Genomic DNA, 17,806 nt, shown 5'->3' on the forward strand with positions numbered 1-17,806 from the left:
GTCTCTGCCTCCACCACAACACAGACTGATCTCTGAACCCAATCCAGTCTTCCTGTCTCTCTCTTACAAGAACCCTCGTGGTTCCATGTAGTCCCTGGGACCCTCAGGAGAGTCTCCTAGCTCACAGCCCTCAACTTAATCACAGTTGTAAAGTCTCTCTTATCACATACATATTCCCACAGGTCTGGGAATTAGGCTGTAGACATCCTGGGGTCCCTTATTCAGCCTACTGTCATAGGAAGTTACTTAAATATTACTCACTGTAAAACTGGCTTCCTTGAAGGTGCTGAAGTATCACAAGCTTATCTAAAATGAAAGGCAATTCTGCAAATACGTAACCATTGTGAATCTTCTACCTTTGGGGCTCCCCTGCTGAGATAATGAATGAGGAGCAGATTCTAAATCTTTGCTTGTCTGAATCATTTAACCTTCTGGTTAAATGGTTGTCCATACCAGACATTGGTTAAGTTATTGGTAGCATAAGTTAAAAAAAATAAAATAAAAAATGTATCAGAGCGGCTCTGATCTTCAAGAAGCATGGTGCCATGTGGAGAAGTCAGTGATTAAATAAATGCCTCCAGTGTCCTACAAGTTCTAATAATAACAATAATTAATAATAAATGCAGAAGAGAATGAGCTGAAGTGAAGGGCTTGCTCCATTGTGGCTTCTTGTGGAGAGGTTGCAGGGAGAGGGAAGTCAGCAGAGAAATGGGTGTGTCGTCTCCGTGCAAATGTGTTCAGCATTAAAGGGAGGAATCTTTGTGTAAGCATTCAAAGGACACACATTGCATGTTGTCTCAACAGCATGTTCCACCTGAGTAGACATTGGTGATATTTAGTAAGGGATAGTTGTTAAACAGGAGTTCTGTAGGGTCTGGTCTGTACTCCTTGGTGAATCTGAGGTTGCTTTGTTCCACACATGGTCTGTACAGAGACACCCCCTGTTACTTCACAGCCTTTTATTCATAAGTGCAGAAATGCATGCCAAATTATAATCTTCATGCTGTGAGGTGACTGACTGATTTCCACTAAAATTCCTAGCACGGAGAGGATTCTCTGGGATGATAGATATTATTCTGGTAGCGGATGACTTCCATCTGAGCATGGGTTTTGTTACTGATCCTAGGATCATAGGATGTTTCATAAGCTGCCTCTCCTCCCAGTAGCTATGATTTCCCAGTTGCGAGATGGAGTTGTTTTGAGGGGAACATAACTCAGTCAATGTAAACACTGGTTTTTCACAGACAGTAAACTGTACAATGCCAACTAATACTGGTTTATTATCGTTGTTTGTTTTGTTGTGGTATATTCTATTGAAACAAAGAATATGAACAGCATTGGAGCTTGTGAGATTTCTGCTAGGATCAGAGTACAGCTTAAACCATGAGCTTGTAGATGACTGTTTCAATGGAGAAGGAAGTAAGACCAAGGATCAGAGTCCAATTCAAATTGTGTATCTGAGTCTAGGGCTTTTAGGAATTTGGAAGTTCTAGTAAAAAAAAATATCCTGTTTGGGGCAGGATATTTAGTCTAGGGCTAAAGCATTAGTTAGTATACCTGCATCCCATATGGGAATTCCTGGGTTTGGGTCTTAACTCTGGATCCCAATTCTAGCTTCCTAATAACCCAGATCCTGGGAGGCAGGGGTGATAGTTCAAGAAATTGGATCCCTGCTACCCACTAGAGAGAATTGATTTAAATTTTCCTGTTCTGGCTCTGGCCCAGCCTTGCCCCAGTTCTTTCCAGCATTTGGTGAGAGTACCAGCTGATGAGAGCTCTCTCTCTCTCTCTCTCTCTCTCTCTCTAATAAATAAATGAAAACAACGGCAAAGGAAGACCTTTCTCTCTGTCTCTCTCTCTCACTGTCCACTCTGCCTGCAAAAAAAATTATTTATTTATTTGAAAGAGTTACACAGAGAGAGTAGGAGAGGCAGAGAGAAAAAGAGAGGTCTTCCATCCACTGGTTCTCTCCACAATTGACCATAATGGCCAGAGCTGAAGCCAGGAGCAAGGAGCTTCTTCCACATCTCCCATGCAGGTTCAGGGGCCTAAGGACTTGGGCCATCCCCCACTGTTTTCCCAGGCCATATCAGAGAGCTGGATCAGAAGTGGAACAGCCAGGACTCAAGCTGGTGCCCATATGGGATGGAGCATGGCAGGTGGAGGCCTTACCTGCTATGCCACAGCGCTGGCCCCTGAAAACAAATTTAAAAATTACTTTAAGAAAATGTGCTTGAGTACATGTGTCACAGCTATTGTGCTTACATGTGTGTGTACATGTGTGTAGCATGTGTATGTGTGAGCATATACATGCATATGTATGTGAAGATTGAAGGAAGAACAAGTGGATTATCGAATAAGCCCTTATTCCTACAAAGCATGCATAGGCCCTAAGACCTCTGAGCCATTGCTGCCTTAACAACTCTGTTGGCTTGTCTTCTTCTGTATGACATTGGTCATGGTTTTTTGGCCATGGATGTGAAGAGTCCGAAGCATGACTCTTTAAAAATGGACAAAATAGGTTTCATTCAGAAGCCAAATGAATTGCCAAACCATGAACAGTATGAAATCACATTGATTTTTAGTATAAAAATAGCTTGTACAGAGAGCAGAGGATGGAATATGACCTTTTAATGGTTTTCCTGGGTCTCCAGCTTTCAGACAGCAGATGGTGGACTTTGCCATAATTATATTACATTACATAATTACATTAGTCCTTATAATAAACCTCTCTCCTCTCTCTTCTCTCTCTCTGCACCCCCCACAATTATATAGGTATAAGAGGGTATTAAATGCATTTTGGAAGTGTGATAACTGACTTATCAAAGGTTTACTGGGATGTAACTCCATTGTAAGCTGAGGCGCATCTATGTATTATCTATCTATTTATCTATTCCTATTAATTGTGCTTCTCTAGAGACCTTTGATTAATACAATGTCCAATCAGGATTTTTTTTATATAGAAATAAATGTAATCACCTGTTTAATTGAATAATCCAGGCAGTCAAAATTGTCATCTGCTAAAACAATCTGAATTATACAGATAAGAAAGAGTAAATATTCTTGGATAATCCTCAAAGGAAGCCATAAATGCTTTGTTGCATTTTGAAAATTTATTTTTTGTTAGAAAGGGAATTAAAAGAAAGAGGCAGGGAGGGAGGGAGGGAGAGAGAGAGAGAGAGAACATTCCTAACTTCTGATTCACTCCCCAAATGTCTCCCAACAGCAGTGATTGAATCAGACCAAAGCCACAACTGGGAACTCAACCCAAGTCTCCCATGTTGATGGTAGCGACCTAACTATTTCAGCCATCACCTGCTGTCTCCCAGGGTGTGCATTAACAAAAAGCTGGAATCAAGAGCAGGATAGGGTCTCAAACCCAGGCACTCAGATGTGAGATGATATGAATGTTCCAAGAAATGTCTTAGCCAAACTCCTGCCCCTGCTCTATTTTTAAGAAGACTTTTTCCTTGCTTTACTTAGCTGTGAGTCCTTATTTTCCATTTTGACCTTACTGAGATTTCATATTGCCTCACTCTGCTCCAGGTTTTCACATATCTCTCTTGCTTTATCTTTCATTTTGGTGTATCAGAAAAACGAAGTACTCATGATGTACTAGATAAGGATGAGGTGAAATAAACCAAGGTAAAAATCAATAAACAGATAACCAAGCTTATTTTTATCTTGTTAGCATTATTGATGTGATTGGTTATCATGCCTATTTTACGGACTTTCTTCCTCACAGAGTTTTAGACAACGGGACCCGAGTTCCTTAGCATGGCATAGACAATGCTGCATGGTTTGCTGCTGACTGGCTTTTCTTTTTACTTTACCTTCAGCTCTTCTCATGCAGAACCTGCGATGGAGACATGATAATCTTCCATGCTACATCTGCATGGAACATAAATATGTTGCTTATGATATCTCTGCTCATTTTTTGTAACACATTTTAAGAGCCCCATTAGAGGCTATTTGTAAGTATATATGTATTATGTGTGTTTGAGAGGTTATACTTAATATACAATAAATTTCATCCTTTTGAGGCATTTAACAATGTATTTTAGTATATTCCCAGAGTTATAACATCATCTTCATTACCTAATTTTGGAATATTTTCATCACATGGAAAAGAAAAAAACCCTGACTCATTGGCAGTCAGTTCCCTCTCCACCCTCCTCTCCAGTCCTAGAAATCCCTGATTGTCTTCATGAAGTTTCCTATGCTGGGAATTTTATAAATGTGGGATCCTGCAAATGTGCCTGTGCACATCTGGGTTTCTTCACTTAGTGTAATGTCTTCAAGTGTCATTCATATTATGTTATACATCAGTAGTTCATTCATATTCATGTCTGAATTATATTCTATTGCTTGGCTATACCATATTTTGCTCATCGATTCATTAGATGGTGAATATTTGGATGGTTGCAAGTTTCTGGCTCCTGTCAAAAATGGTGGGTTGAATATTCACGTTTAAATGCTTGTGTATAGATATGTTTTTAATAATTTTGTGCATATTTCTAGGAAAGGAATTGTTAGATCCTACGATAACCCTGATTTCTGTGGAACAGAGGCCTGTTTGAATACCCATTTAAATTCAGAAAGTTTCATGAATCAGCTGATGCACTTTCTGTGGGAGCTTCAGTTTGAGAAATTAGAACCGAACAGAAGTCATCAAGGTAAAACTTGTTGCTGGTTCTCTTTCCTGACTTTATCATTGCCCAGAAAGAACTGATCCATTGGCTGTCTCATAGCAATGAGGACAGCAAATTCCACGAGATAATTACTGACGCCTTGTCACAGATGAAATGGGAAACACTGCTTCTTAACCTCAGGTCATCAAACCTGTGTGGCTTATAGAGTTTTCTTTATGCATTCTTCAATATTACATCAAGTTTTTTTTTCTAAAATTTTAATTTTACTTAAAAGATTGATTTAAAGAGCTTATGGGCCATCAAGATTTCCTTATCCATCTGATTCAGAGAGAGAGATGTAAATAAAGGGAATTGTCCTTTACGCAATTGGCTAAAGAGATTAAACATTTTGCAACCTAATAAGAAATTTAGCACAGTGTATGAATGCAATTCTGACAATGGTAGAAATCCCATAAAATCTAGTGAGGGTAGTTTTGAAAGAGAATCTTCAACAAATATCCAGACTGTATTCACACATCAATGACTTGTTTACGTTCAGTGAAGCACAATCTGCTCCACTGCTGTGGTGCCATTTCTTTAAGTTGAATTAGTTTATACTTTACTTATATTTAATTGGTAAATATTTTGGATGTAGAGATGTAAATGGCTAAAATCATAAGTAAGGCACTGAAATATCTTGTTTGAAATAATTGGTATTTAGGAATTGGTGACATTTTTTACTTTAAAAGGAAATCTACAATTTCTTAAGTTTGAAAAACTATTGTAAAGATTATTACTGAAATTTAATGCCTATTTCTGTTAAAATAATAAAGCATTTTATTTGTTTTTTTTAAAGATTTATTTATTTTTACTTGAAAGTCAGAGTTACACAGAGAAGAGAGGCAGAGAGAGAGAGAGAGAGAGAGAAAGAGAGAGAGAGAGAGGACTTCCATCCAATGGTTCACTCTCCAATTGGAGCAAAGCCTGGAGCTGTGCCGATTCAAAGCCAGGAGCCAGGAGCGTCCTCCGGGTCTCCCATGCAGGTGCAGGGGCCCAAGGACTTGGGCCATCTTCTACTGCTTTCCCAGGCCACAGCAGAGAGCTGGACAGGAATTGGAGCAGCTGGCTCTCGAACCAGCACCCATATGGGATGCCGGCACTTCAGGCTAGGGCATTAACCTGCTGTGCCACAGCGCTGGCCCCAAAATAATAAAGCACTTTACGGAAAAAGGAGAAGTCGAGATTATCATTCTCATATACACCAACAGTTCATCCGTAGCATAGAATGTGGTAAGTCATCTATTGGGTGTCTCACTGAGTTCCAGTTATAAATGCAGGTTATGGTTTCACCCTGGATCAGATCTGAGTGTTGTGGCTGTCTGTGTGTGAATCGGCAGATTGAACTGCTCTCTCTTTCTTGGTGTTTCTCCGTGTTCTCTCTGTCATTCTGTCTTTCAAATAAATAAATGCATATGTCTATTTTTATTTTTAAATTTAAATTTATTTTATTTTTTATGTATATTTATTTAAGTTATACAATTTTCATATATTTTATTTATACCATTATAGGAACATAGTGACACTTCCCCCACCCTCCCTCCCACACAAACTCCAAACCTTCCTTCCTCTCCCTCTCATATTCCCATTCTTAATTTGTACAATGATCTTTTTAAAATTACACTTAATCAACTAATGTGAACATTATGCTTTATAGAAATGCACCGTCTAATGTTCTAATAAATAATTTTGGGAGAATAACAAGTTCTCAAATTGGCAATTTTGACATGTGATTCTATGTAGTGCTATTAATCTTATATGAAGATTTCCATTTTCAAGCACAATCAGATGCAGTTCCCTGATGTTCACCAATGTTTGAATATTTGCTATAGGTTACATTTTTCTGTATACTGTGAAATGTAAGTTACTTATTTGTACAAATGTTTATGTTAGACATTGATAATAAATAAGGGTTATGAGGAGTCTTGGAAATTTTTTTACATTAAATAATTTATGATTTCAATGATTCCCAAGATTTTCCTGAATTCTAAATTCTAACTAAGAATTAGACTAATAAGTCTAATTATATTGAGAATTTGGAAACTCTAGATCCAATTCTAATGAAGAAAGTCAAAAAAGTCATCAACCATGAGAATAGGAGGTGCAGGAATGAAAAGTCTGAGTGTTAGAATTGTAGAACACTGGGCACAAAAGACATCCGGAAACCTCCCTGCATAAAGACACTCCCAAAGCAAGCAGTTGGGATTGTTGCTCATTACAGAATTATCTGGTCCCAGCCTCACAATGGGAGTGAAAGAGTTCTCATATGGAGAACCACAAAGATGTCTGAGAGCATTTCAGCAGGATTCCCAATTCTGTAATAGTTTCTTCTTCAGAAAGCAATGAATTCTGCTGCTAAGCTTCAGAAACATAGTGAACCAGAAATGAGAGATTTCTGCAATATTCTATTATTAGAGTTCAGCATGTGGATCTTAACTTCTTGGCTGTGTTTAGAAAATCTTTTGCGCTTCATGCTTGTCAGCTTTGGACTTACATATCTTGCAATATTCTTGAAAGTACAAATGTAAGATTTTTCATGAAAATCTTCCAATAATTTACATAATTTATTATTTTATTTCTTGCTATTTGTTGAACTCTTATTGTAGAGTTAATCTTATGAATATAAAGTAAACTGAAAGTAGATCATTGTAAAAATTAAAAGAATAAATAGAACGAATAAAAGAGGAAGGAGGAAGAAGAGTGGGAGCATGGGCAGGACAGAGGGTATAATTATGTTCCAAAATATGAATATATGAAATAGATGAAATGTGCTTACCTTAAATAAAATACAAATAGGTAAAAAATTCATTATTATCTTTGTGAAACTGCCACCCATGGAGATTTTAGGTGGTTCGTACCACAGGAAGACTTGCTGGCGCACTTTGAGATTGAGTTTCTTCATCTATCACATGTGGGCTAACATACTTTCACTGTGGGATTTTTGTAATTAGTAAGCATGATAACATGTGCAGAGTAGGTGGGACGCTCCATCCAGTACATGGCATAGCATGCTTTTCCTGAGTAACAGAACATCCATAAACATACCCACGTTGGACAACAATGGTTTTGCCTTGCACATGGTTATCGGAGTCAGTGCTGTGGATGGGATTTATTGTGTGATTCTTGGGTTTCTCTTTCTCAGGGCCACTTTGGCTGCAGTTCATGGGATGCTCATCTATGTAGTTTGAGGTGGTCTCAATACCTCTGGAATTTAGTGCTGGATAACTGACCTTTCTCTCCTGTATAAGTTGCCCATCCCAGATTTTTTTTTTTTTGACAGGCAGAGTGGACAGTGAGAGAGAGAGAGACAGAGAGAAAGGTCTTCCTTTGCTGTTGGTTCACCCTCCAGTGGCCGCCACTGCCAGCGCATTGTGGCCAGCGCACCGCACTGATCCGAAGCCAGGAGCCAGGTGCTTCTCCTGGTCTCCCATGTGGGTGCAGGGCCCAAGGACTTGGACCATCCTCCACTGCACTCCCGGGCCACAGCAGAGAGCTGGCCTGGAAGAGGGGAAACCAGGATAGAATCCGGCGCCCCAACCAGGACTAGAACCTGGTGTGCCGGCGCTGCAAGCGGAGGATTAGCCTATTGAGCTGTGGCGCTGGCCCCATCCCTGATTAACATGATTGTCTTAAGGAAACAGGAGAGGGCTTAGATTTTATGAAATCTCACAGTGTCACTTCTTCCTAACTGACCAAAACAAATCTTACAGCCAGTCTAGATTCAAGGAGTAGAGACGGAGACTTCACCTCCTGAGAGGAGCTGAAGGGGGCTGTAGAGTTTTGAGTTCCTGAAATAACTATGCCATTCCCTAAATGGTACCTATTTCTGTGATTTTGGTTATGTGCTTCTACCTCTACAGTGAGAGACACACATGTAAACAGTTTTCTACTAAAAATGAGATCAATCCCATACTTGTTTATGAAGTACTAGTAGAGGGAAGGTTGGGGAATAATTAGCCATTATTATGTGGTCTGGAGGAGCCAGTAGCAATTGTCTCCAGAAGGTGATACTGGAATTAATCTAATAGATGAAGATAAAGTTAGATAATTAATATGTATCAAGCACCTATTATATTCCAGATACAATTCTCAGATTTATATATGTGAGCTTAATAAATACTCAGAATCACCTTTTAGCTAGCCATTACAAGTATAATACATTTTAACTCAACAGATAAAAGAACTGAGGCATAAAGATGTTAAATAGTAATACTAAGATTTGAGCCAGATAATCTGGCTTCAGAGTTAATTCTAAATCATTTTGTAAGGATTCAGCAGAGCAGGAAGAGCAAGGGGCAGTTAGTGGGAACAGCCTTTTCCAACTGTCTCACTGCTGAGTGTTAAGAGGAAAGGCACAGAGAGGAGAGGCGCATAAATAAGACCAGTGTCTGCAAATAATAACCGATAGAATTAAAAAGGAGAGAATGATCCTTCCTGGGAAGCAGGATACGAAGCAGACTCATAGAATGACAAATGCCCTAAACAGCACTCTGGCCTCAGAATCAGCCCTTAAGGCATTCAGAGCTGGCTAAAAATCCATGAGAGTTTCCCAGGCATGGAAAGCCAAGACATTGTGGCAAAACAAAAACAAAAACAAAAACAAAAACAAAAAAACAACTAAATGAAAGATCTCTGTGAGTGAGATCCCAGTGGAAAGAACAGGCCATCAAAGAAGGAAGTACCTTTCTGTGAAGGGAGAAAAGAACTTCCATGTTGACTATGACCTTGTCTAAGTAAGATCAGAGTTGGTGAACTAAAGAGGCTTCCATAGCCTTGGCAGCTCATGACAAGAGCCTCAGGTGATTACTGATGTCATAAATAAGTGTGTCAGTTGTTAAATCAACAATGGGATTCACTATGCACCTGCTCCCCATGTAGGATCTCTGTCCTTAACGTGTTGTACTATGTGAATTAACGGTAAAACTACTACTCAAACAGTACTCTATACGTTGTGTGTCTTTGTGGGTGCAGTCTGTTTAAATCTTTACTTAGTTCATACTAAGTTGATCTTCTGTATATAAAGATAATTGAAAATGAATGGTGATGAAAATGGGATGAGAGAAGGAGTCGGAGATGGGGTGGTTGCAGATGGGAGGGAGGTTATGAGGGGGAAAGCCACTATAATTCAAAAGTTGTACTTCGGAAATTTATACTTATTAAATAAAAGTTTAAAAAAAAGAAAGGCAGAAGAAGGAAAGTGTGTTAAGGTCAATCACAGCTAGTACTGGAAGGACCAAAAACAGAGGAATTTAGTTTTATTCTTCTGCAGTAATAATTCCTCTGTCCCTCCCTTTTTTACTGGGACTGCAGAGAAAGGAGTGGATCATGTTTCGGTACAGTTTTTAATTTCCTTTGGGCATTTTTTGTTTGGTCTCATGCTCTGGACACTGTAGTTACACCACTATGTGCATTGGGGGTTGACTGGACTATGGGATACTGTGAGGTATTACTTTTATTCTTACACTTTTTGAGTTATTTTTGTGTTTAATGTTGTTAAAATTATTTAAATTTATTTTAAAAATTATTTATTTAAAATTATTAAATTTAAAATTGTTTAAATTTATTGGAAATCATAAAAATTTAATTGATATTCTGCTCCTGCCTTGTTTACTCTCTCTCATTCACACATTAGTTTTTTCTTGTGGCAAATTTTTAAAATTAGAAATTTAACATTTATAAAAAGTGTCAGGGGTCATGAATTGGAAACAGAATTGAAATAAATAGGCATCTACAAACACTGGTTCTGGGAATAAAAATAGACTCAGGAAAACAAACCAAAAAATGTTGCCAATGTTGCCTTCTCTGAGTAGCTGGGATCCCAACTAGGATGTGACCTATTTTCAGCATTGGAGAGGCAACAAAAGAATGGCCTTTTTAGCGGAAAAAATAAGCGCTCTGTTTCCTAGGGAAAGAGAGAGAAAAAAAATAAAGGAGGAGTAAAAAATATCTGCCAAGTATTTTGTTAGCACAATGCTGTCCTAGTTTGAAAATCCCAAATGCCACAGAAGTAGTTTTACATACATCAGCCATCTCACCTTTTTGAGTCGTGTAAGTGTGGTCATAGGAAAAATCCCTTTGTGGATTATCCAGCAATAGGAACCTGTGCTCCAACTTATTTCACTTTTTCTAACACTTTTTCTAACGTGTCTCCAAAGTCAAAAATGAATATGTAAAGGATTAGAAGTTCCAGAGCCCACAGTGCTAAAATTGGGCTCTGCTCAATGATGACTGAGGTCAGAAAAAAATGCCTCCTGTGAATTTTACATTTATACCAAATCCTCATTAAAGCCAGAAAGTTATCCAATAGGAAATGTCTCTGGCAAAAGGATTAACAGAGGTAAGAGGAAGAAAGGAACAGTATCTATTAAGCTGGTGCATCACTTCTCAGACTAGCAGACAGGGTGTGCTGTCAGAGAAGCCTTCAGTATTGGACCTAGCACAGGTCTAACAGATAAGCTCTGCCCATCTTGCCACCTGTGGGTGTGATCTGATGCATGGTGCGGATGGTACTCAGTGTCTGGATGAGATCTGCTCAGCTGCAGGTGGTGACACAGACAAGATGGCATAATGAGATTCTGGAGGATGAGGCTGGGAAGGTTGAATGACCAGAATGAATGACATCCACAACCACACCCAGTGCTGGAGGAAAGGAGAGAGGTGGGGAGCGTGGGAAGAGTGGACTAACACTGTGAGTCCTGGCACCTATCACATGAATTCTTCAATTCTGAACAGATTCTCCAGCCAGTTCCTTTTTAATTACTTTTTCTGGCGTTTTCACCATTATTTCCCTGTACCCTATCACATGTATTAGATGGATGAAGGTTCTTCAAAAAGTTTAGAGAGAAACATATCCACTGGGAGTTGGGAGCTCAATTCAGCTCTTCCATGTGGGTGGCAGGAACCCAATTACTTTATCTATCACCTGCTTCCTCTCAGAAAGGTGGCAGGAAGCTAGAATTGGGATCCAGAGCTGGGATTCCAAGCCAGGCAGTCTGATATGGGATGCAGGCATCCCAACAAGTGGCTTAACAGGTAGGACAAACACCTGCCACAGTTTTCTTTCCATTCTATTTTCCATAAACTTGAAGTACCCTTGTGAATACTATATGTAATACTATATATAGTGATATATTAATAAACTAATAATGTTTACTAATGTGTAATACTATAATTTAATGTTATATGATACTGTTATACTATATTTAGTATATATAATACTTTGCATATAAATTATACAGTGCAGAATACTGTATATATGGTGTATATACTATATAATAGATGTATAAACTGTACTACACATGTTTGTATGTGAGTGTGTGTATTATACATGTACATACAAATATATATAGGAGTATATTTTGAACTTTAAATTCAAATTTACTAATTCTTTAATGAAATTTAATACCAAATTATGCTGTCTATAGATTTTTTTTAACTTTTATTTAATGAATATAAATTTCCAGTGTACAGCTCATGGATTACAATGGCTTCCCCCTCCCATAACTTCCCTCCCACCCGCAACCCTCCCCTTTCCTGCTCCCTCTCCCCTTCCATTCACATCAAGATTCATTTTCAATTCTCTTTATATACAGAAGATCAATTTAGTATATATTAAGTAAAGATTTCAACAGTTTGCACCCACATAGAAACACAAAGTGAAACATACTGTTTGAGTACTAGTTATAGCATTAAATCACAATGAACAGCACGTTAAGAACAAAGACAGTGACTCCTGTTGTTGACCCAACAAATTGACACTCTAGTTTATGGTGCCAGTAGGCCCCCTGTCTATAGATTTTATACTGATTTCAGTGGCATTACCTCTCAATTCCAACATTTACATTTAGCTAGCTTTATTTTTGATGCTATTTTTTCCTTAGTTGCTTCACACTATATTAATTGCCAAATTGTTATTCCTTCTAAATCTTTCATAATTCTAAGTGCACTTATTTAAAAAAAAGTAGATTTGTCTCACTAGTTCTATTTTAACCAGCTTGATTTTTTCTAGTTGTTATTTTCATTGTAATCCATGTGTTTTTAGATAAATATGTACGTGTATGAACCCATATGTGCCCATAAGTACACATATAAACTCACACGTGTACAAACATGCCTACATATATGTGTTAGGCAACAGCAAGATGGGGGTCATGTTTCCCACCAGGCTTCCCCTGCCTCCAGTGGTTCTGCAGTTGCATAGATTGACCTGCTACCTTGCACAGTCCTACTTTTTACATTGGAGGCTTTGTGTCTTTGATGGATGTTGGGTATTGCTATTCTCAATAGTAATACTGTATTTTCCAGGTAAAACTCAGAAGATTTTGATATTCTCAGGGCTGCTCTTCTTTTGTATTTCATGTCCTGTTGACGGATGTGGATATCTTGTTTGGCTTGTTTGTTTCCCTTCATAGCTATTCAGGCCTGACCCCTGTCAGTGTCCAAGCTCTGCTGTCTCTCAGCTGCAAGGATTTGCTGTCCATCAGCACTCAGGAATTTTCCTTCTATTGTTAATCCACTCAGGCCTTCTTATGTTTTCAAAAAATGCTACTGATATTTACCTAAAGATGAAAACAACTGATGAACTTTTGCATTAAGATGCAGAAAAGAGGATTCTCAATTTTAGATGTCATCTTAACAAGAAACCTTAATCATGTTTTGAGATCTCTTTCTTTCAACAGATCTCTCCTACCTGGTCTTTTCCGGGGTTTCACAGTTAAGTGCAGCTGCTTCCTTATGCCTCGGCTTTGTAGCATACTGTATATGTGTGTTTATGTCCCAGAGTTTCCATTAAAAGTTTTAGAAACTGGGGACTAATAATATCTTTCATTGTCCTCTGGGTTTAAAAAAATGTAAAGTTCTAATTAATAGTAAATTTTGCATAAGTTCTGTTTTCAGTCACAGCGTGGTCATGCATTGTGTGCACAAAAGAGTTAAAGAGACCTATTGTTGATGGCTCTGTCTGTGCTATGCAATTACATGCCATGGTGTCAATCCTGGCTCCACCACTACCTGTGATTTCTGGAATGTTGCTCAAGGTCTCTGAAGCCCTATTTTCCTCATTCTTAAAATAGGTATAGAGCTTCATTTATCCTGAGAGCCCAAAGGAAGTGTTGGGGATAGAGGAAGAAGACCTTTCTGTGCGTCCTCTGTTTCGTCAGAGGACTGCCTGCAGTGGGGCCCCATGGGTGGATGCCCCTCGTGGGCTGTAGATGTGTTGTAATCAGGCATCCCTTTCTCAAAGTGAGCTCGTCTGCCAGAGTGGCTTGTCCTGTGAGGCTCATGCTGACTCCTCTCAGACAGGTCTCTGACAACCGGCAGAGTCAGCTCTGTGTGCAGGAGTGAGCATTACCAAATCTCTGTCGGGCCCATTATTTCCATCAGCCTGCTTCCCGATTTTTTTTTCTTTTCTCTTGTTTTCAGATTCATTCATTTCCCAAGTCCCTGCCTTTCAGACACAGACATTCTCAATCCCCAGAGCACCAAGTCCAATCCGGACACTGGAAAAGTAAAAGCCAGCCGTTACGAGTTGTGATTAGGGACAGTGAGCCTAATTAAGTTCATGTTTTCTTCTCATTTCTCTAAACAGAAAAATCAATAGGGCTCTGTGGCCTCTTTAATGGAGATTAAATGACTCGACAGAGGCTTCTACTCCTTGGGTTTGGTGTCCGTGGCACACGCTCATGCTGCAGGCATCATTGCCTCACTTCAAAGGACTTCAAAGTTCCATCCCCAGCTGCTGCCTGTGTTACTAACAGGAGGATGAGGATGCTCTCTGTTCCCTGAACTCCCTCTTCTTTTGCAGTTTTCTGTGCATCTTCTCATAGGCTATCTTCTTTCCATGGACCTGGCTACATCTGTGTTCCGAGCAGTGACACCAGCTTCTTTCTTGTGTTTGCATATCCCTGTGCCTGATTGGTCTTGTCCAAGATTTCTCCCACTCTCCTCACTGTTCTCACTTGTCTCTGAAAGGCTACCTTTTTGAAAGGCATTTGTTTGCAGTTCTAAGAGAAGCAGCTTTCTGCTCCCGATCACTCATTACTTTGCATCTCCTTAATCGGCAAATTATTATTTGGTCACTGTCCACTTCCGGGAGGAAAATGTACACATCTGTATTTTTCCAGTCCCTCTAGGAGTGTCTAGGACTTCGTAGATACTCAAAGGTATTTTATCAATGAATGGTGTTGATTTCTTAGAAATAGCAACTAACATTTTATTACCCAATGTGTTTTCAGTACCTAAAAACCATTGTATTTTGTTACTAGGCACATTAGTCACCTGATTAAGCTTTTCCCTATGTCTATTAAAACCTAGGTATTAAGCTTTTCCGAAATTTCAGTTTCTCTACAAGCTATGTATCTCGGATTTCAAGGCTACATTCCAGTCTGATCCTTTCAGGTGTAAACTTTTTTTTTCTGCCAATGTCATCTGGATATTTATAATGTCTGTCACAGCCTTACAAAATTATCAACTTAAAAATTATTCTGCTACAGAGTTATTGAATTTCCAGTCATGCTTGCAGTTCCCTTGGCAGAGCCAGACCAAATGATTTCATGGGTCTTATACAGCCTGAGGTCTGCATATTCTCATCACTGCATGAGGCCTTGTCTTAACTTCCCTCCTGTGAGAAGCTTTGGAATGCACACCTAGCCTAGGAATCCTTTATTGTTTATTTTGGAATCACCCCAGCCAGCAGAATTGGTCCCTGGTTGTCAGAGGAATGAGTCAGAATTCTGTACCTGGTCTCAGCCATGTCCTTCACTTTCACCTTCTGGAAAATACAATTATGTGGACCAGAGAAAATCAAGCTGATCTTGGAGGGTACCTGGAATTAAAGTAGGGACATTTCAGAGGATTGGGATATAGCTACAGCTACCCCAATCTCTAGGCGCCCTTCAGGGAGATAAGAATAAAGCAGAGATGAAGAGAGAAACCCAGACTCAGGAAGGAAAGAGGAGGCTGATGGCTTTCCAGAAACACCATTAACCAAGTGCATGTCAAAAGAGACAATCTCCTGTGTCACATTAGCCCCAGGCAAGAGGGTGCCATACATCTGGTGCCAAATGAAATGGTGAAGAGTTCATCCGTGAGGATTAGTAACATGATTTAGCATCAAACTGATTGCTAGCATCTTTGAAACAGGGCTGAGATACTAAAGACAGGAAGAACATTTTATAAGAGCATTACTTTGCAAGAAATTCTTGCTCTGCTTCAGGAGTGAAAGATTTAGACCCGGCTGCTTCCCTCAAGTCAACTGAGAGCGGTCTCGTCAGAATCATTGTGTTGGACCTCTCAGTTGCAGAGATGCCCACTTGCTCGGGAGGACGCCCAAAAATCCAGACTCCAGACGAGTTGATGCAAAAAGCACGAGGTTTTTATTGAATGTTTGCGCTAACGGGCCACCACCTCAGGCGGTGAGGAGCCCTGAGGGACAGTTTCACACATGCGCATGTGTGAAATGCAGCCGGAGAATGCTGGAGGAGAATGCAGAGGTGTTACAGGATTGGTCAGTTCAGAGGGACCATTAGCATATGGGAGAACGCTGGCAAAGAATGCTGGTGGAGAGTGCTGGTGGAGAATGCGGAGGTGGCACGGGATTGGCTGGTTCGGAGGGACAATTAGCATACCGGAGAATGCTGACGGAGAGTGCTGAGGTATTACAGGATTGGCCGGTCGCAGTGACATAAGTGCGCGCCTAGAGACTCTCCGAAGGGGAGGGGCAGCTCTGCTCTGGACACGCCCAGAGGTTTCCCGGAGGGGAGGGGCAGTCCTGCTCTGGGCGCCTAGAGATTCTCTGAAGGGGATTGACTTTTCCTTCCCAGAGAACGTCCTGCCCGCTAGACTCTGGGGAACATCTAACCTCTTAAGAAGCCCCTGATATTTGCCCAGGCCTAGTTTCTTGTCCCTCCCTCCGTAAGGGTCCTTCAGTTGGAAAGTTTTCTGTGTGTGCCCTCTAGCTAGAGGGATGTAGTGGACCACTGTCTGACTCTTATCTGGAAAATCAAAAGGACAAAGGCTGTATTGATGAAAATATAGAGGAGATTTACAGCCATATTTGGATCAGATGTTGCTTTAGGAGTTTATGAATGCAAGGGTTCTATAGGCCATGATTGTGAGAAAACCACCTATATCCTGTCCAATAGAGTTGAGAAGAAGGGTCATCATGGGAGGAGTTAGGGTTGGACCATAACATTACTTGGATTTCAGAAGGTCATCCATCACCACCAATGTAGAGTACGTTGTCTTATGTCAAGGAACTGTGGCTGAGAGACCATCATTTGGGAGTGAACAGAGGATTGCAAATAACTCACAGTGGCACATAAGGAGAGAAAGAGTCAGTACCAAACAGCTTTTGGGCCTAGAGAGTGAGCACCTAGTCTATGATGGTTTGAATCAGAAATATTCCTTGCAAATGAGAAGAGATGAGGCTAACATTGGCCACTTCCTGTCTGTTCTTTAGATGATATTAATAGGTGGACCAAATCAAAGTAGTAGAACTTTTATCTTCCTTTTCATGTAGCCAACTAAAAATAAGTCTCTTGATCAATGCTTCTTATGTGAATATCATTTATCTTTGTCATTCTCACTGAAGTAATTATTATGATTTCTCATTTCAAAAAAGAGCTATTAATGTCAGTCTGCAGCAAAAAAAATAATTAAAGAGAAACATCTCAAAAAATGTCACAACTGATTATAGTTGTAATTGTGCATGTTCCCAAGTTTAGTACGACATTGCACATTACTGGGGAGAAACAAACCATCAATTATTGTATTTATGACGTGCGTTGCAGCACAGAATTGCATGCCAAATTCTTATGACAGGCATAAAAGAATTATTCAGAAATACTGCTCTGTTTGGTGCCAAATTTAGTGATAATTTATAGCTGTCTGAATTTCCACACCTGCTGCAAATTCCCGCGGGTCCTTCAAGTTTTACTGATTCTCTAGTGGTGGAATTTGAAAAATATAGTTTACTTGTGGGAGAATTATGACTCCTTCACAGTGTCCTTCATTATAAGTGTCTAGAAATCTAGCAACTCGGCTCTTATCAAGATTTGCTTATGGAAACACATCCCATTTTCCTGTGTCCTGGAGGGCTTCTGAGCTATCTGGTGTGATGG

Source organism: Lepus europaeus, chromosome 4, assembly GCF_033115175.1.
Source record: "Lepus europaeus isolate LE1 chromosome 4, mLepTim1.pri, whole genome shotgun sequence".
NCBI lineage: Eukaryota > Metazoa > Chordata > Mammalia > Lagomorpha > Leporidae > Lepus > Lepus europaeus.